At 46.3% G+C, this 25,628-nt stretch overlaps 1 protein-coding gene and 1 long non-coding RNA gene across 5 annotated transcripts in view; both read right to left on the bottom strand.

Moving 5' to 3' along the window:
- Positions 1-25,628, bottom strand: part of LOC126517700 (uncharacterized) — a 272,083-nt gene that overhangs the window by 174,274 nt on the left and 72,181 nt on the right. The gene's annotated exons all lie outside the window — the stretch shown is intronic.
- LOC129381555 (uncharacterized) lies at positions 10,303-14,246 on the bottom strand. The gene is made up of 2 exons (XR_011891074.1): positions 13,940-14,246; positions 10,303-11,033 (listed from the first exon to the last, which is right to left on the bottom strand). It is a non-coding gene; the product is annotated as an uncharacterized lncRNA (long non-coding RNA).

Genomic DNA, 25,628 nt, shown 5'->3' with positions numbered 1-25,628 from the left:
GTTACCTAGTCTTTTTGTACCTTGCGATTATAGGTTATACGGTGAGCGAGTTCTACGAGTTTCGTATGCCATGTATAACTCAGCCTTGCGCTCTCCCCGCAGAAGAGCGGCCACTAAAGTCAACGCAGGGAAAATGCACACGAAGTGTCTTTTGGAAATCTGTCGAAAATTGCTGGGCATGCAGCGTGCTTAACATCAGTGCAATTTTTAAGGAACCGATGTACCGGTAACGGCAGACGCCGGGAAACAGGCTATGTGTTATTTTCTTTTGCTAATTCGGTAAAACAAAAAAATAATTGGTTTATTCAGAGCAGTTATGCTGCTGCCGACAGTGGAATTTCTAGCTACTGCCGGCGTGATCTCTCAGCATAAAGCCACAAGAAAAATCCTTCTCCTAGATCATGAGGCACGAAATACTGCCATGTTTTTGCTAGGAAACTGAAACTTTGCTCCTGATGAGCAAGAAACGACATGCGCACGAAACGTCAGCTGTTTCCGTCTTCTCGCGTCTTTGTTTATTATTATTCTGTGGTCTTTACGTGGCGAAACGGCGACATGAATATGGGCCACGCCGTAGTGGGGGACTCCGGATTAATTTTGACATCCTGGAGTCAAGAACTCCAGGATGTCCACAGGACCCTGTACTCCAGGACGCTGTACACAGTGGAGGGGAGTTTTTGCATTACGCCTATGTCGAATTTTGACCACCGCCGCCGGTATTCGAACCCGAGTCCTCGCTCTTAGCAGCGCGACGCCAGAGCCAGCAGGGCCAGCCATCTGCGTTTCCGATATTTCTACACCCCTGTACTTAAGAGGTTCAAGAAAAATCTGTTTTAAAGCAAAGCGCCTGGACAAACAGCGCCGCACCCGTCCAGACATAAAACGAGATACTGACAAGGTCTTTTCGATAATTCATTTTCTTGCGTTGTAGGTCATAATGCTTGAAACATTTGAAAACAGCCTTGTCTGACCTCTATAAAATTGCCTTGTCACCATTTTTATTAGGATTTGGAGGTCTAGAATTTTCATTCACCGCAACAAACACGCAATCAAAAATATGTCAGTAACCCTCTCAGGCGAATATCATCAGCGGGCATCATACATTCGGGATGAAATTATAAATTTAGGTTTTGTCTCTTTAATGAATGTAACTGAACCAGAAACGTAACATGGGGCAGTAGATGTGCGAAACTACCCTTATAAGCATTGTGGAGCAATCGAACAAGCCACAGCCTATGACTTTACCTTTGACTTCGGTGCTCATTAAAACTGCACAGGGATTACGCTTGCAAAGCTTAAAGAGCTTAAAGCAAAACTTCGTGTGCATTCATATACAGGCGGAAATCTTTCGCCCGGTGCGTAGTCATTGAAAAATCACGCTATGCTAGAAATAATCTGGAACACTTTTGCCGCACGCTCTGAGGAAGACCGGTAAAAGTGCAACAATCACAAACTGCTGTTCTAAACATTTCTAAGCCTGTCATGTACCGCCTGTCTCTTTTATTCCACATAATTAAACAATCACTTATATCACATAGCATAGCTTAATTCATTAAGCTCGGTTACTCATAGCGGCAAACATCATTTGCACGAGAAATCAAAATGTAAATACGACTTATTAAGGAAAACCTTCTAATTAACTTGTTCATTATTTGACGGCACCTATTGCAATGCACGAATTCTATGCGCTGAGTTAAGGCGCATCAACTTCGAGCGAATTCTCAGACTGTCACCAGATCCGAGATAATGATTTGGGAAATTGGCGATAAAATTCATTTCCGTCCCACTTACGTTTGTTCTTCATTGACTAACAATCTTCCCTAGAAAAGTAAATGTAACAGCAGTGCGTTTCTGCCGCAAGTTTGACTCTGCAAACCTCGACTGCAGTGCAATGCGTGATGACGTATCAGAACGGCCATCTTTCCGATTTATATAATCAAATCACTTGCAACTGACCGATATTTTTGCAATCCAGAAAAATTTCTATCTAATGGCTCCCACAGAATAGTGCAATAAATAGACTTATATGCCTGCGAATATTTTGCCTGCCCATGTGAATGCGCACCAATTCGGTGGCAAATTTGTAAATAAAGTATTTGTAAATAAAATAAATAAATAATGACGGGGCCTTTTTCTGATTAGACAAAAATGCATAGAGCACCAGCGAGCTCGTTCTATCCTTTGTGAAGCTAAGCTTTCGCGACTCGGCAATAAAACTTGATCTCTTTCAAAGCTTCTAGCAGCACAACAATTATGCACCTCCTTGACAAAATCAGTAGACACAAACACCCCAACCACAAGACAGGTAGGTTTCATTCTAACCGAAATTGGCCAACTTTACAGCATGCCTTTCCCGCAATTAGACAAATGTAATATCGCTCGCCGTGGACGCCTAGTGACTTTGGTGCTACGCTGCTAAGCCAGAGGGGCGTGATCAAATAACGGCTGCTGAGGCCGCATTTCTGTGGGGGCCTGATTAAAACCAGTGTTCCGTGGGGTTCACGTTAACAGCTCCTTGTGGTCAAAAGTAATCCTGAGTCTCCCACTATGACGTCCCTCATAATCACTTCGTGGTTTTGGCACGTAAACCCTCAGAGTTTAACTGAAGTGTAGGCTTAGTATTGCCCTACTTGCTGGATTGGCCCACCATACTTGTCAATAAATTGACCGGAAGCGCATGAAACCATAACGCGTTGAAAGCTTCCTTTCATTAAAAGAATAAGACACTCTAAAGCCTGCGCTTTATCCGTATAGTATATTAGGTAGGGCGCGTTCGTTGACCGAGTAATTTCGTAGGCGCAATACCCGGTATAAAGGCCAGTGTGCTGGGGCTACGTGCAAGCCAATTCCACATTGCAAATGTCTCTTTTGTGAGCCGTATTCACCAAGACAGAAGCAGCATCCACGGCGAGCAAAGCACTAAGAGCTCGCCTAGAAAGGTTTACCGTAAAAGAAGCTAAATGTTTGGCAGTCTGCATGTAACATATTCTCTAGGTTTAACATTATTCGGAGTAAATGTTCAATGGAAGCTCACCTGCCAAAGTCCAGATCAGGGGCTGCACTGCTTGCACCCTGGTCCACGTTGCAGCTGCCGCCCGACATCGTCAAGTAGGGTCGATCTGTTCCTTTGCCGGCCATAATCGAGTGTCCCGTGCGGACCGCGCAGCGGATGACTTCCTAGGGCGCGGTAGGGCAGGCGCGGTCAAATTTGACGCAATCTACGAGTGCGTTCGAAGGCAAATTCCTGCACCCTCTGCCAAAACTTCCGCCTGGCGTTGAGACATGTACTGCGCATGCGCGTCCTTTCTAGCTTTGGCGCCTAACAAGACAAGTGTCTTGCTGTATCAGAAGGTGATAAAACGGAGCTTGGCACGTGTTCGCAGATTTTACCAAATTTTCATCGTGACCATTGTAGCCATGTTTCATAGTGCTCGAGCGTAGCATGCAGTAATGTCTGATGAAAGGCTAAGATACCTCGTGTACAAGCTGCACCTTTTTGTCACATAATAAATATTCTAATCCAAAGCACACGTTCGAGTTAAAGTGAAACGAAGCATTTTCACAGCGGTTAATGAATACTCTATAACTAACCGCGATGCCTACACATTTGCTTTCTTTCGGGCTCTGCAGCGTGGTATTTATGAAATAATTATGCTTGTCCTCCACAGTGGTTAACACTTTATTCTCTGGCGATTTCTTTGTGTATACACCACACCGCTCCCAAGCTATGCCGAAATGCAAACTGCGAATAAGGCCTATGCCGAGTGCGAAACGTCTCAGTGATGTCACGATGTCAAAGGTGATGTATAATACTTGTCGAGAGGAGAATGGTTATGGCACGTGTATGCACCGAACAGTACGACGAGTATCATTCAGTGTTTAAATAATCTGCACCTCTTGTGTCCCGATCGCAGGTGGCCATTCTGGAGGATTCACCATAAGCAGGCATACACCCAGTGGCTAAACCTACGAAAATAATGTATATCATAGAGTCTGTTTACGCTAATCCACTTCTGTATTAACAGGTGGGTGCCCCATATAGATGCTTGTAAGCTGACATATACAGGCTGTCCCACATAAGTTGAGCGAGGAATTTCAAAAAGGAGAGGCGCATCGTAAGCGAATTGAACCAAACGCATATTGTTAGCAATAGCCTATAGTAACTCAGACATTTTTTCCCCATAACTCAATAATTAGGTTGTGTTACCCAACTTTTTATTTATTCGCTGAAGACACAAATTGTGATACGGACGAACGTACAGCATCTTCAGAAACCACCTATCGAGTTCTTTCCTGTGCGATGCGTCTCACGTAGTCCCTCTTCCCGGGTTGCAAAAGAAAGCCCGTGAAATATGAAATAAGCCAGGTGACAGAGTGCTTGCGCAGTTGTATCGTGCTGCTCTCAAGAGTGCATTCAGTGAACATTTCGGTGGTAAGGGAGAAGGCCCGCGGCAAGAAAGTAAAATGCCCCCAACACTCACGCTGCAGAACGCCGTGAAGCCGATAAACACCGACACCGAAGAAATTGGGAACGCCGACGTCGATGTTTTCGTGGATGGGCAGCCGATGACAGCGTTAGTCGACACTGGTGCCGACTTCTCTATAATGATTGAGGAACTCGTCCTCCGCCTGGATAAAGTAAAGACTTCATGGACCCACATAAGGACGACCGGCAGCCAATTACATATGCGTATCGGCAGATCTACTGCTAGAAATAACGTCGGCGATTCTTCTTTCATGCCCGCTGTCATCGGTCTTCCTGTGTCTTATAAAACTTTTATTATTGGAATTGATTTCCTGAAAGAATACGACACCGTAATTATCATCCCGGAACGCATGGTGACGTTTTGCAAGAGCTCGGGTAGTCCATGGCTTGTCGCCGCAACACAACTCCTTTCGTCTAAAACAAGACGAAGTCTTCATCCCAGGTCGATCATGTACCCTTCTTTCGGCAGCATGTCACGTACCCTCCTATGACGAAGGAGTTGCTGACCAATAACCACGTTGTTGTTTAATCATGGTATCCCAGTCGCACGAAGAATCGTGAATGTCACAAACAGGCGCATGAACCAGTTGCTAAGAAACTTTACCACAGAGTGACGGCACCGTGCATACGGCACGGTTGTGGCTTATTTTGATGGTGTTGGGGATGTTTATACATTCAAGGCTGCTACCGTGAATGTACAACGGCTGCTGTTCACTACTCGAAGAAGCGCCTACGCAAGGCCCAGCTCCTGTACTTGTCGTCAGCACTGCTTTGTCGCAGCATGAACGAGAACGGATTCTTACGCTATTGGCCAAATTTAACACCTTCTTTGCGCCGACGTCTAGCGTCGATCGGACGCCTCCAACGAAGCACCGAATAGTTACAGAGCATATGGCTTGACCAATTCGCCAAATCCTTATCGTGTGGCTCCCAGAGAATGTGAAGCCATACAACAAGTGACAACAATGCTTCAAGACGAAGTGATCCAACCACCAACGAGTTTCTGGGCATCACTTGTAGTAATAGTCAAGAAAGAAGATGGCAGCCTGCGTTTCTGTGTAGACTACCGAAAACAAAATCAAGTGACAAAGAAGGACGTGTACCTGCTTCCCTGTATAGACGACAGGCTTCGACACGCACGTTACTTCTATTCAATGGACTTCAAAAGCGGATATTCAAAAATGGAAGTAGACCGGAGAGACATGGCCTATTTGTGTAGGCCCCATGACCTACACAAATTTAAGGTCTTGCCTTTCGGCTTGTGCTCTGCCCCTGACACCTGCCAACGCTTCATTACTGTGCTTTCAGGTCCGAAATAGAAAAACTGCTTAGTGTATTTCGAAGTAGTCATCGTGTTCTCCCCTACGTTTGAAGAACACCTCGAATCGCTTGAAGTGGTTCTGCAGTCCATGCGGACCACCGGTCTCACCACGAAGCCGGAGAAGTTCCTCTTTGGCTTCGTGTAACTACAGTGTCTTGGCCACGTCGTCAGCCACACAGGTGTCCTCCAGAATCCTGAAAAAATTGCCTCCGTCGCAGAGTTTCCCACACCATCCGATAAATAGGCTGTCAGGCGCTCCGTCGGCCTCTGTGCCTATTACTGCGGTTTAGTGCGGACTTTCCTTGCATTGCGTCGCCGTTAACTCGCCTCAGGAAAGACGAGGTTGCTTATGTATGGGGTTGACGAAGAGCAAGGTGCAATCAAGGAATTGCGGCAATGTCTCCAGACACCTCGAGTGCTTGCTGCATTTGATGAGGCCGCTCTTACATTGATCCACACTGATGTCAGCAATGTTTGGTTGGCAGCGGCACTTGTGCAGCGGCAGGAGAACAAATAAAGGGTGCTTGTCTATGCAAGTAGAACATTCTCACGCACAGAGGCTAATTACTACACAACTGAGAAAGAATGCCTCGCCGTGGTGTCGGCGGTTATGAAATTTCGCCCATAACTGTACGGCCGCAACTTCAGAGTTATTAGCGACCCCCATTAAGTCTGTTGGTTGAGAAACCTTAAAGATCCCTCTGGACGATTAGCGCGTTCGAGCCTACAAGAGTTTCACCTGACTGTCATTTAAGAGTCCGGGAAACGACATACGTAAGCTGACTGCCTGTCTCGATCGCCGATAGAGTCGCCTGCTCCACCTGAAGAAGACTCTGCATTTCTTTGGGTTCTGGACACATCCGCCATCGCGCAACAACAACGGGACGACCCTGAGTTGATTGACCTAATCAATTACTCAGAGGGAAGATCTGCGAAGCCGCCTAGAGTTGCCGCAAGAGGACTGCTATAGGTTTGTTTACAGGCCGAAGTCCATAACAAAAGAAACTTTTCTTCGACTGGGTCCCCCTATCTGCTCGTCATTCCTGCAGCTCTTCGTACGGAAGTACTTCGAACCTGTCACAACGAGGTGACTTCTGATTACTTAGGCTTGACGCGAACGTTGGCCAGACTGCAGTAAAGGTGCTACCGGCCGAGAGTTACCACCACCGTGAAACATCACGTTCGCACTTGTCTCGACTACCGCAAGAATTAGTCTCCTCTGTCGAAACCAGCCAGCCTCCTACAGGCCGTCCAGGTTCCTCGAAGACTATTTGATGAAACCGGAATGGACATTTTGGACCCACTTCCTACTTCTCCTGCAGGGAATCACTTTGTTATCGTCCCAACCGACTATCCCACAGGTTACTCTGAAAAAAAGACAATCCAGAGAAGCACAGCAGCCGAGGTTGCGCGCTTTTTCATTGAGCACGTTGTGCTGCGACACGACGCACCAACCGTCGTAACAACAGACCAAGTAGCCGCATTCACGGCAGCACTTTTAGATCACGTCTTGCTTCTAATTGGAACGGCTCATCGGAAGTCAGCCGCCTACCATCCATAAAGCAACCGAATAACAGAGTGCCTAACAAAACAATTGAAGGCTTGCTCTCAGTGTACTTCGATATTAAACATAAAAATTGGGACTACATGCTACCTTATATCATCTCTACGTATAACACGGCCAAACGAGAGACGACGCGCATGACTCCGTTCACCCTTGTTCCCGTACGGTATGTACGAACGACGTTGGACGCGATGCTTCCACACGACTTTGACGACACTGACACGAATGTCGATGTGTTTACGCAACGCACAGAAGAGGCTAGGCAGCTCGCGCGCTTGATGATCTGCCAGCAGCAGGACTACGACGCAGGCCGCTATGTCTTCACCGTATAATAGTCACCTATGAAGTCGGCGAGAGAGTGCGGGTTTGGTCACCCATAAGGAAACGAGGCCTCTCCGAGAAGCTGTTATGGCGATACTTCGGACCATATCGAGTATTGCGGCGACTCGGTGATGTCAAGCACGAGGTCATTGCCGATTGTCCCAATGCGGCGCCCTACGCACCGTTCGGAACTTGTGCACGTTGTCTACACGAAGCCTAATGTGAGCAAATGCCAGAGATCCTTTCTTGCGCAGGTAAGATTTTTGGTCTCTTATCGGGGCGATGCTCTCTTAGAGAGGGACAATTTACGCGTGTATTCTGCGCAGACGACAACGACGATGTGGGTATTAATAGACTCTGTCTATTACGTCAGTGAGATTGGGCGAGGATGAACAAGACATGTCTCGGTTCTGTTTGTTTATGAACAGGTTGTCCTCCTGTACTTGAAGAACGTCTCCTTGTCGGCTGTCCGCGTCGTACCGCGACAATAAACTGCAATAATATATATATATATATATATATATATATATATATATATATATATATATATATATATATATATATATATATACACACACGCACCAAAGAGAATACGTTATCGTATCCACTTTATCAATCAGCATAGAATGCTTATATAGGCCGACGCATTCATTTAGGTATTAATTTACTTGTTTATTTATTAGGTCTCCTAGCCTTTCACCAGCCACCACGGCATGCTTCGCTCGAACACTATGAAACATGGGTATACAGGTCGTGATGAAAATATTGTGGGATCTGCGTACACGTGCCAAACTGCGTTGTATCACCTTTTGATAAAGCAAGACACTTGTCTTGTTAGGCGCGCAATTGTACCACCAAGTTCTTTTTTTCTGATTTCGCCGAGTCCATTACCTATTTATTTTTTTTATGCGAAGCTTTTTCCTTCACGAACCTCATCCGGTTTCGTGACCGCGGCTGCAGAGTGGGCGTTTCCCTTCCAAATATGCAGACCAATCGCAACGCCTCGAAATGGCACTCGCCTCAGTGCCACCGCGGAGTGCACTGTAACAGAATGCGAAACTATCAGTACTTAAAAATGCGTGGAGACAAAATGGAGAAAGAGGTTGAGAAACTTGGCAACCAAGTAACGTGTAATTTAAAGTGTAAATAGACAAGTGGGGGTCATGAGAAAGAAACACAGCGACAATAAAAAGTAATGTGGTTTTACGTGTCATAGCCAGCATCTGATTATGAGGCACGCTGTAATTAGGGACTATGGAAATGCAGACCACCTGAGTTTCCTTAACGTGGAGCTAAATCTAACTAAAAGACATGTTTTTTGCCGCAATTGAACACTCAAAAAGGAAAGACACAAAGAAAACACGGGCGGCACTCCTAACTTTTATTTTGGGCTGTGACCGAAGAATATATACATACTGAGTGTATATATATATATATATATATATATATATATATATATATATATATATATATATTGAACGAATTGAGTGAATATATATATATATATATTGGGAGGGTTCAATTGCGGCAAAAAACATGTCTTTTAGCAAGCACCAACTAGGCGAACAAGCAGTTCTGTTGTAAATCTAATTACACGGGTGTTTTCGCATTTCGCCTCCGTGAAAATACGGCCGCCGTAACCGGGATTCGATCCCGCGCCTTCACGCTTAGCAGCTGAACACCGTAGCCACTAAGCAAGCACGGCGGCTGAGGCGAGAATTAGATACACCATATTGGCTGTAAAGAATGAAAAAAATAGACCAGGGACATTTACAGGAACGGGAAGAATGAAATTTGGAAGAAAAACATGTTGAATAACAGAAAGGGTACTGGCTTGCTATCGTTGAGGCTCGAGCTGGTTGCCAAGGAACAAAAACGTACGAGCCAGTATTCGCAACAAGACAAGACACGTGAATGCTGCAGCATATATTCAGAGGCCACCTCCTAATGGCATGCGAAAGGATTTATCCGACGAGACCCGGAGGTAACATAAGCCTTCCAATACCGCTTCAATTTAATATGGCTGGAAGCACCAACAGCTCAGCAATCGGAAGAAGCAAGAGACGTTAAGAGTATTGGTGTGAGAAGAGCAGGAAAGAAATTGATACGACCCGATTCATTCCAAGTCTACGTCGCGATACAACTCAGATAGAGAAACTTAGAAAAAAGAAAGGATTAGAGATTTATGCAAAAACACTAATAAAAGCATGTACAGTACACCTGATTAATCAAGCAGGCTAGTTGACTGTCTCCACGCCGTTATAAAAGGGATGCCAGTAAAGCATCATCATTATTGCCGATTAATTAGCCACTGCAATGTTTTATTTGATCATTAGTTACATGTCCGAGCTAAGCCAACAAATGTAGCTGTTCTTCCGCTTTGAGCATCACCTTTTACCGGGCAGAGTCTTGAGCTTCCACGAATGAAGAAATCTGTACCATTTTTACAATTTGTTTGTACAATGGAGGGTGCTAAAACTATTGATAACCTTACCAGCAGTGCTCGAGAATATTAGGGCGGCACGTTACTGAACTTCACTATTAAGAACTCTACTCTCAATATCCTTGCTACTATATTTTCCAAGAAAGATATCTCGCCATGTTGCTCAGTCTAGGAGGCATATAAGTTTATTTTTACCATGGCTAGAGGACTGCGAAGAATGGGTGCATTCTTCGAAGAAAACCACTGAGCTGGCGGACAGTATTCCTCGAGATAACCACTGTAAAAAGTTTATTCGCAGGCCTTCTTCAGCCCTAGTCAGAAGGAATAAGATTAGCCCAATTTTGTTTGTCAAGAAGTTAGCGCAGAGCTAGAACAGTTGAAGCGCAGACGGCAAGCTCTTCTGCAAAGGCACGCGACACGTCTTGGCGCCAGGGTGACATCCAGAGAAGTCACTCTTCCCGGGTGCATATCCGGCTGTAGCGATGCCGAATCCACCGCCAGGTGCGACGGTGCTTTCCGACGTGCTCGTCAAATTTCGTAGCGCGTGCTGCCGTGTTAAAGAGGCCCGTCGAAGGCTTCTCAGTCCTGTGCGCCTACGTGGCATGCAACCATGTGGTTCCTGCGGCTAGCTCTGTTATAAAACTTCTGGCCGCACACGCTGCACTCAAAGGATGGTTCGGCGTGCGTGCGTAAATGGCTCGTGAGGTTCCCCGAGGCCATATACAGTTTACCACACTCGGGACAGTTGTGGGTTTTCCCGAGCATGTGGTCAGCGGTGTGCTTTTCGAAGGCCTCCGCGTCGGTGAAAGCGAACCGGCACACGCGGCACTCTTGGATTCTCGCGGCAGCCTGGTTCCCTCGCTGGTGCCACGCTGCGTCTCTGGTTTCTTCGGAAACTCTGCGATAGAACAGATCGGGAGGGCACTTCTTTAGTAAAACATTGCCGTAAAGAGCGCAAATTTGGGATCGTGCATTTGGTTGCAAGATAAGCTCCTGGATCTTGAGTGCTACCGCCTTTGCAACGGACACTTATTTTACAGTGCCGGCGCTTTCCAATGATGGATTTGGCGCCAAGGAACAATCGCCTTGTTTGCCGAAATATAAGAATCGAGAAAGTTTCAAAACAGCGTTCTCGCTTTGATCCATATGTGTCCCTTTTGTTTCGCTAATTACGGTAAAACAATAAAGGATCCGTTTAAGCAAAGCAGTTATGCTGCTACTGCCAGTAAAATTTCTAGGTACTGTTCGGCGTGATCTCTTCTCAGTCTAAAATTACAAGAAAAATTCTTCTCCTAGATCATGCCGCACGATATGGTGTCATTTTTTTGCTGGAAACAAATTTTGCTCCTGATGAGCAAGAAACGATGTGCGCATCAAGCGTCAGCTGTTTCAGTCGTCTCGCGTCACCATTCAATTCTGTGTTGTTTACGTGGTAAAACGGCGATATGATTATGGGCCACACCGTAGAGGGGGACTCCGGATTAATTTTGACAACCTGGAGTTTTTTACCGTGTACGCAGTGCACGGGCGTTTTTCCATTATGGCTCCGTCGAAGTGTTGCCGCCACGGCGGGCATTCGAACCCGAGTCCTCGTGCTTAGTGGCGCAATGCCAAAGCCAGCAGGACAAGACATCTGTGTTTCCGATATATCGACTCACCTGTACATACGAGGTGCAAGAAAAAGTTTTGAATCAAAGCGTCTAGAACACCCGCGTAGTACACGTCTAGACCTTTAACGAGGCAGTGACAAGATCTTTGCGACAATTCATTTTCTTGCTTTGAAGGTACTAGATCTTGTAACCTTTGAAAACCGTCTCCTAAGTGCTCTAGAAGATAGGCTTCTCACGATTTTTACTAGCATTAGAGAGTCTAGTATTTTCATTCAGGGCAACAAATACACTCAAAAATGTCATGTCACTACCTGTTTAACACATATCATCGACAGCAATTACATATTCGCCATTAAATCATAAAGTTAGCCGTTGTTTCATTCCCCGATGTAGCTAAACCAGCAGACTGTAGCAATCCAACAAGCCACAACTATGACTACCTTTCACTCCGGTGCTCATTAAAACTGCACAGGCGTTCTGCTTGCAAAGCTTAAAGAGACAAACGTGGCTTGTATTTATATTCAGGCGGAAAGGTTTCGCCCGTTGCGTACTCATTGAAAGATTAATCTTTGCTAGAAATTAACCGGACCAATTTTGCCGCATGCTCAGATGAAGACCGGTAAAAAGTGCAATGATCGCAAACTGCTGTTATAAAGATTACTAAGCCTGCCATGTGCCCCCTGTCTCCTTCTAAATCACCTAGTTTAAATACAAATCACTTATGTCACGAAGCATAGGTTTATTCATTAAGCTGGGTTACATCCAGAAGCAAACGTCACCTCCACGAGGAATCAAAATGTAGATGTGACTTATTAAAAGGAAGATGTAATTACCTTCCTTATTATTTGACGCCACATATTGCAATGCACGAATTCTATCCGGTGAGTTCTCAAGGCGTATCAACTTCGAGCGAATCTTCAGACTGCCACCAGATCCGAGATAATGATTTGTCAAATCGGCGATCAAATACATCTTCGTCCCAATTACGTGTGTGCTTCATTGACTAACAATCTTCCTCAAAAAAAGAAAAAGGAACAGCCGTGCGTTTTTACCGCAAGTTTGACGCTGCATAGCTAGAATGCAGAAGAATGCGTGATGTGTCCTCACATATTAGAACGGCTGTCTTCGCGCTTTATGTAATCAAATAACCTGGAACTGAGAGCCATTCTTCCAATCCAGATAAACTTCTATCGAACGTCTCACCCAGAAGGGTGCAAGCAAATTTACGCTTATGAGCGCGAACATCTTGTCGGCCCGTGTGGGTGCGCCTGTATTGGGTGGCAAGTAACGACTAGGCCTTTTTTCTAATTAAAAAAATGCACAGAGCACCAGCGAGCTTGTTCAATCCTTTATGAAGTTAAGCTTTCACGACGCGGCAATAAAAAGATATTCTACAAAGCTTCGAGCAGCACAACAACTATACACCTCCTTGACACAATCGGCAAGACACGCACAGCGCGACGAGACCACTACAGATTAAACTGTAACAGATATTGGCGAAGTTTAGGACACGCCTTTCCCGCGATGTGACAAAGTTAATATTGCTCGTCGTGGCGGCTTCGTAAGTTTGGCGCTGCGCTGCTAAGCCAGCGGTTGCGTGATCAAATACCGGCTGCTGCAGCCGCATTTCGATGAGGACCTGATTGAAACCCCGTGTTCCATGGGTTGCACGTTAAGAAGCCCTGGCGATAAAAGTGATCAGGAGGCCACCACAACAACATGCGTGATAATGAAACCGTGGCTTTGGCACGCAAACGCCCAGAATTTAACTTAACTTTAGGTTTAGTATTGCCCTACTCGCATGACTAACCCACCATAATTTGCGATAGATTGACCGGGTAAGCGCATAAAACGCTAAGGTGTAGAAAGCTTTCTTCTAATTAAAGAATAAGACACTCTTGCGCTTGATCCCTGGATGTTAGGGAGGGCGTGTTCGTCGACCGAGTAATTTCGTAGGCGCTAGAACCGGTATAACGGCCGATGTGCTGGGGCTACGTGCAAGCTAATTCCACATTGCAAATGTCTCTTGCGTGAGCCCTGTTCACCAAGACAGCAGCAACAGCTACGGTGAGCAAAGCCTTCAAAGCTCGCCTAGAAAGATTCGTCGTAAAAGAACCTAAATATTCGGCAGTCTACATGTGACGGCATGTCTAGGTCTGACATAATTCAAAGTAAATGTTCAACCCAAGCTCACCTGCTATTGTCCAGATCAGAGGCTGCACTGCTTGCAGCCTGGTCCACCTTGAAACTGCCGCCCGACATCGTAAAGTAGGGTCGAGCTGGTTCTTTCCCGGCCATTGTCACCCGTCCCGTACGGACCGTGCAGCCGGTTATTTCCCAGGGCAGGATAGCGCAGGGCTGGCTATACTTCACGCAATCTGCGAGTGCAGGATAGTGCAGGGCTGGCTATACTTCACGCAATCTGCGAGGGCGTTCCATGACAAATTCCTACACCCTCGTCCCGAACTGGTGTCGAGATGCCGCACTGCGGATGAGCGTCCTTTTCAGCTTGTGCGCCGAACAATACAAGTCCCTTGCTTAATCAGAAGGTGATAAAACGCAGTTTGGCACATGTTCGCAGATCTCGGCAAATTTTCATCGCCACCTGCATACCCATATTTCATAGCGCTCTAGCTTAGCATGCAGTGGTGGCTGATGAAAGGCTAAGAGACCTCGTGTACAAGCTGTACCTTTTTTCACATAATAAATATGCAAATCCAACAAAACATGATCGAATTATAGTGAAACGAAGCATTCTGAAAGTGGTTAATAAACACTCTATAACTAACGGCGATGCTTACACTTTTCCTTTCTTTCGTCCTCTGCAACGTGTTATTTATGCAGTATTTACGGTTGTCGGCCACATAGGTTACCGCATTATTCTTTAGCAATTTCTTTATGCATCACACCGGTCCCAAGCTATGCCGAAATGCAAACTCCGAACAAGGCTGACGCCGAGTGCGAGACGTCTCCGCCGTTAAGTCAGGATGACGAAGGTCATGTATAGTACCTGTAGAGAGGAGAATCATTATGACACGTGTATGCACCGAAAAGTACGACGCGTATAATTCAACGTTTAAGTAATCTGCACCTCTTGTGTCCCGATCGCAGAAAGCCATTCTGGAGAATTCGCGATAAACAGGCACACAACCAGTAGCTCAGCCTACGAATTTAATGTATGTGCTAGCGTCTGTTGACTCTAATCCGCTTCTATATTAACAGATGGGCGCCCTATATAGATGCCTGTGAGCCTAAATATATAAGAATTTGATTTGACATACAGAGTCAGGTGCGTTAAGTCGCACTACGTCTGCTACTTAAATTTCCACTGTGCAGCAGCACTACACGCAAACTAAGACACGCAATAGTTAAAGGTCAAGGACAAGCTCGCGAAAGATAAGCTCCGGGCTTTGTTGTACACGACTCCTTGCGCTGTTTGTGAACATGTGTACATAGGTGAAACGGGCAATTTCAAAAAAAAAAAAATGTAACAGAAGAACTATGATGTCAGCATCAAGCATATGGCAAGACATGTATTTAGTGAAAACTCAGTGTGCACGGGCCGTGGCACCGACTGGGATGGCGCGAAAATAATTTCAAAAGAAAAGAACAACACCGCAAGGCTTTGTCTGGAATTTCTTCATGTCCAGACGACGGCAGAGAGACTCAATCGCAACTCGGGCAATCTGCCCCCGATATGCACCCGATGCTTACGTTACATTATGAAGCGTACATAACCAAACTTCAATTCATTCCATTCATTGTTAACGTAGCTCCCGTAGTGAGACCGAAACGTCTTTTATCGCGATAGCGATTATATGGCCGCTCCCAGCGCATTTCCGCCGTCCCCGTGAGGTTCCGTAGAAACTCCAAGGGAGATAATACCGTCGCCACGCGCCCTACGCTGCATGTCCGAGTTAAAGCGTACGAGAGGAGGAGACGGTCACGCGTCAACCTCACCCGCGAAAGAACAGACGAAAGCGCGCAGCAGCCGTCGTGCGCGAGACACTCAATCTTGCGAGGCGCTGGAGGAAGGGGAGGGAGAGGGAGGTGGGCGCAAAGTGGGAGGCGCTCTATTCCGGCTGCAACTGCGCATGTGGCGGCTTCACGCGGTCGCAGGCCGTATCTAGAGTGGCATCTCCCTAGGGGGACACCACTCGAGAGAGCAGAGTCTAGGTCCATCGATGGCTCGTAGCTTTGTGGGTGCTGTGTGTTCTTGGAGCTCACTTTTCGTTGAAGAGATAGACAGCACAAATGTCACTTCTCTCGCCGCAGCTGCCGCGTTTCCTCAAGCGAGCATTTTAACAGCGAGTTTCCACGGTCATCGAGTGATATGTGTTCATGTTTGCTTGCGCGTGCGTGACACCTTGTTAGGTATTTTAGGTAGTGTGCCTATGTTTACAAGTTTTTATGGTTGCTAAAGCCAAAATTTTTACTTCGTATAGCTGTCCAATAATTTGCTATCGCAGTCAATGCTTGTCCTTTCGGTCAAAACTGCGGCTTTTTTTTCTTTTGATTGCAACGACTGCTTTGCGCTAGATATTTCCAGCCGTGAGACTTCCCGACCAGACAGTTTTCGGTCGAACCATGGATTTAATTCCTCTACTTTCCTGATAGCGCACCGGGGTATAGCGCACCGGGTATATATATATATATATATATATATATATATATATATATATATATATATATATATATATATATATATATATATATATAGGAAGTAACGACGGAACATGACAGGGACTAAGGTCAAGAGATAATACAAAATGTACCGTGGCAACAAATGCGGAATCATTAAAAAAAATGCTCCAACACGAGATCATTGAGAAGAAAAATCGGCATAGTGCAGGGCCAGATTCATGCAGTGAAGGGTAACCAGGGTAGTGTCATCAACAATTTCGATGACATAGTAAGAGCAGCAGAAGAATGATATACTAACCTGCACAGTACCCAGAGCAGCACGCAACTTTATTGCTGGTAATGATTCAAACCATACAGAGCCTCCTTCAATAACTTTTGATGAAGTTAGTAAAGTATTGCAAGACATGTTCCCTAGTGGAAGGGGAGGAATGAATAACAGTCGATTTATTCAACAATGGTGGAAATAAAAAGCTTGAAAATCTTGCGGCCCTTTATGCGCGATGCCTCACAGCTTCTAGTATATATACCACAGAGCTCGAAGAATGCTGATATCATACTAAAGCGGAAGACTTTACATAATTGATGTACTATAGGCCCATTTGCTAGCCTTTAGTATTGCGTAAAATATTTACAAAGGTAATATCTAATAGGATCGTGGCAACACTTTACTTCAATCAACGAAGAGAACAGGCTTGCATCCGGAAGGGGCATTCTACAATGGATCACATCTCTGTCATTAATCAGATCACTGAAAAATCTGCGTAGCACAATTAGTCTGTCTATATGGTTGTCATAGATTAACAAAAGGCATTAGATATAGTAGATATAGCAGCAGTCATGGAGGCATTGCAGTTTGTTTAGCATATTAATGCATCTTCACAGGGTACACGTCGCTTCAACATGGTGAGTTTCAGTGGTTTTGTGACGTCGTGAGACACGATGGATAACTATGCTTGCTCCAAAAAACTAGCGTTTCTGCATGCGCTCTTTGGCCATAGCTTGCCATTGCGCCGTCCAAACATCGTCATCATCTCCAGAAGATGCTTGCAATGTTTGCTGCAAATACCGGTCCGAGTGAAATGGACAATACTCTTCAATCTACATACGCAGGGGATTTCACTTGAGCTTCATTTCCCCCTTGATTGAGGTGTGATGTCTGCAACCACGGTGGCGGCGCTCCTCAGCAGTCCAGCGTGCAGTGCAAAATAATTTACACGTATTGAAAAGAGAACGCACTCTTAATTGTGAATAAAGGTGTAGCTCGCACCCATACACTCAGAAAAGGTGCGAGTTAAACTGACTTGCACTTTTGTTCAATTTTCAGGGTGTAAATTATTTTACGATGCATACGAAGCTGCACTGTCGATTAATTAATTTTAATTATGGGGTTTTACGTGCCAAAACCACTTTCTTATTATGAGGCACGCCGTAGTGGAGGACTCCGGAAATTTCGACCACCTGGGGTTCTTTAACGTGCACCTAAACCTAAGTACGCCGGTGTTTTCGCATTTCGCCCCCATTGAAATGCGGCCGCCGTGGCCGGGATTCGATCCCGCGACCTCGTGCTCAGCAGCCCAACACCATAGCCACTGAGCAACCACGGCGGGTAAGCTGCACTGTCGAGGCACCTCAGGCCAGCGAAGCGGGATGGCTAATAGCTGCCAGGGTGGTGTTTACGCAGCTCAGTAGCATTTTCACGTGTGAAGTCGCTCCATAATGATGCCGCTGTATATTTATTGAATACTGTCTGAGGAGACGAAGACGAAATGTCTCCGAGCCAGGACGCCATTTCTCTAGCTCAGCAGTTTTCTCCTTATTTCTGCGTACATACTTGGAGAGCCGGCATGGTTCGTGGCGAGGATACAAGTTGACGTCCCCGTGCCTTTGCCGGGAATGGCAACTTCAGCGGCTTCGTCTAAGAAGCGGACAGGCCTCCAGAGCGACACCGACGGCGATGACACCAGCTTCTACTCGCTCAACAGTGAGGACTTCTCAGATCTCGCCTTCGAGCTTGTGCGGAGCCGCAAGACGAAACGAAGGCACACCACCGAGGCATCCATGTCTTCGAGCACGCCAACGGATTGACCAACTCTGAATACCACAGTCAGTACGATTCTATTTGTACCAGAACTCGCTACCAACAAGCTGAGGCGTCTCAACAGACAGTCTGTATCGGTGCAACTTGAAGCGGTGGCGCCAAATCAGGCCTTTAGAAAGTGACGCTCCCGACGCCATCGGACTTGAAAGAACGCTGATGCTTCTGTCAAGAGTAGGACCCATCCGACAACACCCCCTCCTCTACCCCCTAGGCCTGGCGCAATTCATTATACATACAATGCAACTACAATTCATATAAATATAATTCATTCTAAACAATACAACTTGGTCTGCCCTACTAAAGCAGCGGCAAAAGCCAGAACAACTGCGGAAGTCACAACTGAAGCCACAGCCGATGCCACAGCCGGAGGCATTGCCACACCCGATGCCACAGCCGGAGCCGGAGCCACGTCAAGTGATACAGCTGGGCATGGATGTGTAGCGCATAGCGTGGGTTCCTGACAAATTGCCCGAAGACCGGGAAGTGGCTATGGTGCTCTGGTCTCCTGATTAATACTTTTCGAATGCTCTTAACTAACCTGCAGACTCCGTCAGCGCGAAGTGCAATGCATGTGCTGGGGTGCTCTCAATTCAGTACTTGCAACTCTTGAGTAAGCATCATGGCTCGTCCACATCATTCTATTCACACTGAAGTCAGAACGACTGAGGCTTAGCTTAACAATATACTGCCACGCACTGCACCGTTCTGCGGAGACCCACCGGCTCGCTGGTCTTCACTGGCGGATTCAACGTGGATCACCAGCTATGAAGCACCAAGATTAGCTTCAGACAGCAGAATGACGGCAGCCTAATGTATCGGAGGAGCACTTCCTTGGACTTGACTGATTTCCAGACGGTTTGCTGCGTGCACAGACAGTATTCCCTCTAACCCGCTTTCCTCTTTCTGTTCCCCTTTCCCTTCCCCCAGTGTAGGGTAGCAAACCGGACGCTCGTCTGGTTGACCTCCCTGCCCTTCCTCCCTTTGCTATCTCTCCCTTCTCTCTCTCTCGCTCTCTCTCTCTGAGGAGCTTCATGCCACCGCTAGAATCGTTCATACCCTTTCTATGCTTCACCTTTCGGGATAAACTGCAACAAAGTATTTGGACAACTGTCTTGTCTAGCGCAGCTTTCGCTTAATGATTCTTGTAAAAAACAATTTCCAATTGTCTCAAAATATAAGACTAAATTTTCTTTTAATGGAATGGAAAAATTTGTGTCTTGGTTGCGCCACTAAATTCATTTTCTGATGTTTTCCAGTATCTTACCTACTTATTTTATTTAATGCAAAGCTTTTTTATTTGCCCACCTCGCCCGGTTTCGTGACCGTGGCAGCAGCCTGGCAGTTTCCTTTCCCAATCGGCGGACCAATCACAACGCCTCCAGATGGCACTCACTTCTGAGCATCCGCGGTGTGCACTGTAAAGGTATGCGCAACTATCTCTACCCAAAAATGCGTGGATACCGAAAGGAGAAAGAAGTTGAGAGAGTTGGCAACGAAGAAACGGGTAATTTAAACTGTAAACAGACGAGCGGGAGTCATAAGAAAGAAAGAGCGAAACATTTAAAAATATAATAATGAGGATTTACGTGCCGAAACCACTATCTGATTAAGAGACACTCCGTAATGAGGGACTCTGGAAATTGAGACCACCTGTATTTCCTCAACGTGCACCTAAATCTAAATACACGGGTGTTGTTGCATTTCGGCTCCATCAAAATACGGCAGCCATGGCCGGGATTCGATCCCGCGACCTGACGCCAAGCAGCTCAACACAATAGCCACTAATCAACCACGGCGGCTAAAGAGAGAAGCAGAGACACCGAATTGGCAGCAAAGATTGAAAAAAAAAAAACACCAGGGACATTTACCAGAACTGGAAGAATGAAATTTGGAAGAAAGAGTGGTTGGACAACACAAAGGGGAGTGGCTTGCTATATTTGAGGCTCGAGCTGGTTGCCTAGGGACAAAAACATACGGGAGCAAATAATCGCAACAATAAAAGGCATGTTAATACTGCAGCATAATTTCACAAACCACTCGGCACCTCCTAATAATATGCGAAAGGATTCGGTGAGACCTGGAGATAACACAAACCTTCCAAAAGCGCTTGAAATTAAAGAGGCTGGAAGCATCAACCACTCAGCAATCGCGACGAGCTAGGGACGTAAAGAGTATTGGTGTAAGAAAATCAGGAAAGAAATAGATACGACCTGATTCGTTACATGTCTACGTAGCGATACAAGGCAGACAGAGAAGCTTTCAGAAAAAGAAGTATTTTCGAGATTTATACAGAAACACTGGAATTAAAGCACGTGCAGAACACCTGATCAGATCAAGCAGGCTACGTGGCTGTCTCCGCGCCGTATCATAGAGGATGCCAATACCGCATCATCATTAAAGTCAGTTATAAACACAAAGCAAAGTTATAATACATCATTAATAAAATGTAACGGCCAAGCTGACTGGTAAAGCTAGTGTGACTGGTAAAGCGAAGAACGGGCGCATTCTTCAAAGAAACCAACCACATATCTCAAGATAACCACTGTAAAAGTTTTACTCGAAGGCATTTTTCAGGGGATTGCAGCAAAGAACCATCATTAAAGTCTGTTAATTAGTCGCAGCAATCTTCTATAATTAGTTACATACAACAGTTAAGCCGACTCGTGCAGCTGTTATTCCACTATGACCATCACGTTTTTCCGAGCACAGTCTTGAGCGGCCTCAATTGAGCCAATGTGTACCAATTTTAACAGTTTCCTTTGTGCAGTGAAGGGCACTAAAACTATTGCGAACGCTACCAGCAAGGCTAGAGAATATTAGGGTGGCACTTCCCTCAACTTCACTATTAAGAACTACTATAAATATCCTTACTATTTCTTCAAAGAAGGATATCTTGCTATCTTTTTCAATGCAGGACGCATGCAAATTTATTTTAAACATGGCTAGAGGACTGCGACGAACGGGTGCGTTCTTCGAAGAAAACCACACAGCTGACGCCCAGTATTGCTCGAGATAACCACTGTAAGAACTTTATTCGCAGGCATTTGTCAACCGTAGTCAGGAGGAATAAGATTAGCCCAAATTTGTTTGTCAAGAAGTTCGCGCACAGCTAGAGCAGTTGAGGCCGAGGCCATACGTTCTTCTGCGAAGGCACACGACATGTCTTGGCGCCAGGGCGACATCCAGAGAGGTCGCTCCTCCCGGGCGAACATCCGGGTACGCCGATGCCACCATCACGTGCGACGGCGCTCCATGACGTGCCCGTCCAATTAGGTGCCGCGTGCTGCCGTGTTAAGGAGACCCTCCGACGGCTTCTCAGGGCTGTGAACCGACGTTGTATGCATACATGTGCTGCCTTCGGCTATCTTTGGTGTGAGATTTTTCGCCGCACACGCTGCACTCAACGGACGGTTCGCGGTGGATACCTAAATGCCTCGTGAGCTTCGAAGCCGACACAAACAGTTTACCACACTCCGAGCAGTTGTGGTTTTTCCCGAGCGAGTGGTCAGCGATGTGCTTTCGAAAGGCCTCCGCGTCGGTGAAACCAAACCGACACACCTGGCACTCATGGATTCTGTTGGTAGCTTGGTTCTCTCGCTGGTGCCACGCTGCTTCTCGGCTTTCTCCGGGAACACTGCGAGAGAAGATATTGGGAGGGCACTTAGTTCGTTAAACTTTTCTGTAAAGAGCCCTAATTTGGCATGGTGGAGTTGGTCGCAGGAAAAACCTACTCCTCTCGAGGGCTCCCACCTTTGCAACGGACATTTTCACTTTCCAGTGCCGACGCTTTCCGATGACGGATTTGGCACCTGGAACAATCGCCCTGTTCGCCGAAACTGAAGAATCGAGAATGTTACGAAACCGCGTTCTTGCTTGGAGCCAACGAGCCGTGTTACACGATGCTAAAAATCGGCGAGGTGAAAGAAACCCTGTAAGCTCTTCATTGTGTGTGCTGCACGGCAGCCGAAATTGCAAAACCCCGTAATTTACCTTATTGTCGTCTGCTGCTTTGACGGTGATGAAAGAGGCCCATGCGCACATCGGCCAGCCACAAAACTGACTCTTTATGATGTGAACCTGAGCGCACAATAATAAGTTAGGGACGAGAACACGCATAACTCATCGAAATGTGTTGTCATGGTCAAGCGCGTCGGCTATTAATGCAGGTGCATGACTCATGGAAGGGTGCACCGAAATCGTTGGTGCTGGCGTCCCTTCAACAATTCGTGTCACGCATGTAAATGGAAAACACACAAACACACACACACACACACACACACACACACACACGCACACGCGCACACACACGCACACGGTGAAACAGTCGACGAGTTAACGATAAGCGCGCATCGAAGAATCAGCTACACCCTTAGGTGGTTAGTGGGGCGGAAAGAGTCTCCCGGCAAAGGCATAAACTAGCGATAAAGAGTGTGTGCGTTTGATTACAGTGCTATCTCATCTTTTTGTACCTGCGATTTGAGAGTATACGATGAACGAGTGCTACCACTTCCCTTTGCCATCATTAGCTCAGCCTCGCGCTCTCCCCGCAAAAGAGTGGCCACTGAAGCCAACACGGAGGAAATGCATACGATGTGTTTATTGGAAGTCTGTCGGAAATTGCTGGGCATAAAGCGTGTTGAAGATCAGTACAATTTTTGAGAAACAGATGACCGGAAACGCAGATGTCGGGAAACAGGTTATATGTTGCTTTTGGTTCGCTAATTAGGTAAAACAATAAATAATCGTTTAATCAGAGCAGTTATGCTGCCACTGACTGAAATTTCTAGCTAATGGTGGCGTGATCTCTTCTCAGCCTAAAATCACAAGAAAAATCCTTCTCCTGGATCAGGCCGCACGAGATACTGTCATGTTTTTGGTAGGAAACAAACTTTGCTCCTAATGCGCAAGAAACTGCGTCCGCATGAAACGTCAGTGGTTTCCGTCTTCTCGCGTCTGCGTTTAATAATTACTTTGGTGTTTATGTGCCAAAACGGCGATATGATTATGGGCCACGCCATAGCAGGGGACTCCAGATTAATTTTAACCACCTGGAGTTCTTGACCCTGTACACAGCGCACGGGCGTTTTTCTATTGCGCCTACCTCTAAGTGTGGCCGCCGACACCGGTAGTCGAACCCGAGTCCGCGCGCTTAGCGGCGGAACGCCAAAGCCGGCAGTAGAAGACATCGGCGTTACCGAAAGCTCCGAAAAAGACCGCCTGTCTTTTTTAAATCACATAATTAAAACAATCACTTACGTCACATAGCATAGCTTTATTTATTAAGCTCGATCACCCCTAAAGGCAAACATCATTTGCTCGAGAAATCAAAATGTATATATGACTTGTTAAGGAAAATCTAATTAACTTGTTAATTATTTGACAGCACTTATTGCAATCCACGAATTCTATCCGGCGAGTTATCAAGGCGTATCTACTTCAAGCGAATTTTCAGACAGTCACCAGATCCGACATAATGATTTGCGAAATTGGCAATGAAATACGTTTTCGTCCCAGTTGCGTTTGTGCTTTAGGAGAGCGTGATATCACGGCTGAGCATTCGAAGTTTTCTAGCGGAATCTGTCCTTGATAACAGCATCGGCTGCTCTTCGTCGCTCTGAAGAGCCTACCGATCAGCGTTATCGGCGGGTTCGTTCCCTATGACGCCGCAGTGACTTGAAAGCCACTGAAATGTCGCGTGGTGTCCTTCTTTAGTCAAGGTATGAATTAGCTCTCTAATCTCGAATACCAGCTGTTAGTATGGTCCGCGCCGCAGGGCTGATAGCAACGACGGCAGTGGTGAATTCGAGTCACTGAATATCGATCATCTTCGAGGTAGTTCGTTGCTGACGAGACGTACTGCAGAGCGAAGAGCTGCAATATCGGCAGCAATCGGTGTCGTTGGGTGACATCTCTTGAAACTGATGGTGGTGACTTTCGCTGGGAAAACTACGGCTCCAGAGGAACACTGGTGAGCTGCCGATCCGTCAGTATAAATATGTACGTGGTCGGCGTACCTCTCGTGCAAAAGGAGCAGAGTTACTTGTTTAAGAGCAGCTAATGACAGCTCAGATTTTTTTCCTGATTCTTGGCACGGTGGGGTGCACTGCAGGTTGAGCCAAACACCATGGAGGAATCGATAGCTTAGTTGCGGGGGTGAAGCCTGATGGAAGGCAGGTGTAATAATCCGAAATTGTAGTACAAAATGATGCCTGCTGCATTTCTGACGGTAGTGTTGCCAGATGGTGGGAACGGGCGCAGGCAAAGTGCCTAATGTGCACTCTCAAGACTACCACCGCAATGCGTGTTTGTATGGGTTGGCGCCGGGCGATCGCGATAGTGGCTACTGTCGATGTGCATTTAGGCAAACCAAGACAAACCCTGAGAGCCCGAGCTTGAATGGCCTGTAGACCACGAAGATTCGTCTGGCAGGTGTTGGTCAGTACGGGCAAACTGTTTCTCAAGAAGCCCAGAAAATGGGCCCTATACAATTCCAACATTGCATGCACTGACATTCCCCAACTCTTTCCGCCCAGAGACTTGAAAAGCTGGGAGATTGCTGTCAGACGCTGTTTCAAGTAGGTCACGTGCGGGCTCCATGCGAGATCTTTATCAATGATTATGCCAAGAACTCTGTGCGTCTTCTCATAAGAAATTAGGTGGTCATTTATTCAGATGGCGTAGGGTGTCATTGGTTTGCGAGTGAATGCCATCAGTGCACAGTTGTCTGACGAGATTTCAAGACCTGCGTTGCGGAGGTATATAGCTGCCAGAGTGTCAGCTTTTTGAAGTCTTTCACCTATCTGAGGACGTGTGACACCTGAAGTCCACATACATATGTAGTTTGCATACATTGATATCTTGATCGCTGCTGGCAGATGATCAACGAGACCAATGATTGTGAGGTTGAATACGGTAGGGCTTAGTAATCCGCCTTGAGGAACACCTCGGTAGGTGTAGTGTCGTACGGTTTGACCATCGCCGGAACAAGCAAACGGTCTCGTAAAAAGGTAATGGGAAATCCATTGAAAAACTCAACCACCTAGGCCAACCATCTCAAGAGCACCGAGGATTGCCTCGTGAGATATGTTATCACTTGCCCCCTTGACAGAGATTGCCAATACCACGTAATCATTAAAGTCCA

The sequence above is a fragment of the Dermacentor andersoni genome, chromosome 11, assembly GCF_023375885.2.
Source record: "Dermacentor andersoni chromosome 11, qqDerAnde1_hic_scaffold, whole genome shotgun sequence".
Classification (NCBI taxonomy): domain Eukaryota; kingdom Metazoa; phylum Arthropoda; class Arachnida; order Ixodida; family Ixodidae; genus Dermacentor; species Dermacentor andersoni.
This window is presented reverse-complemented; position numbering and strand designations above follow the sequence as displayed.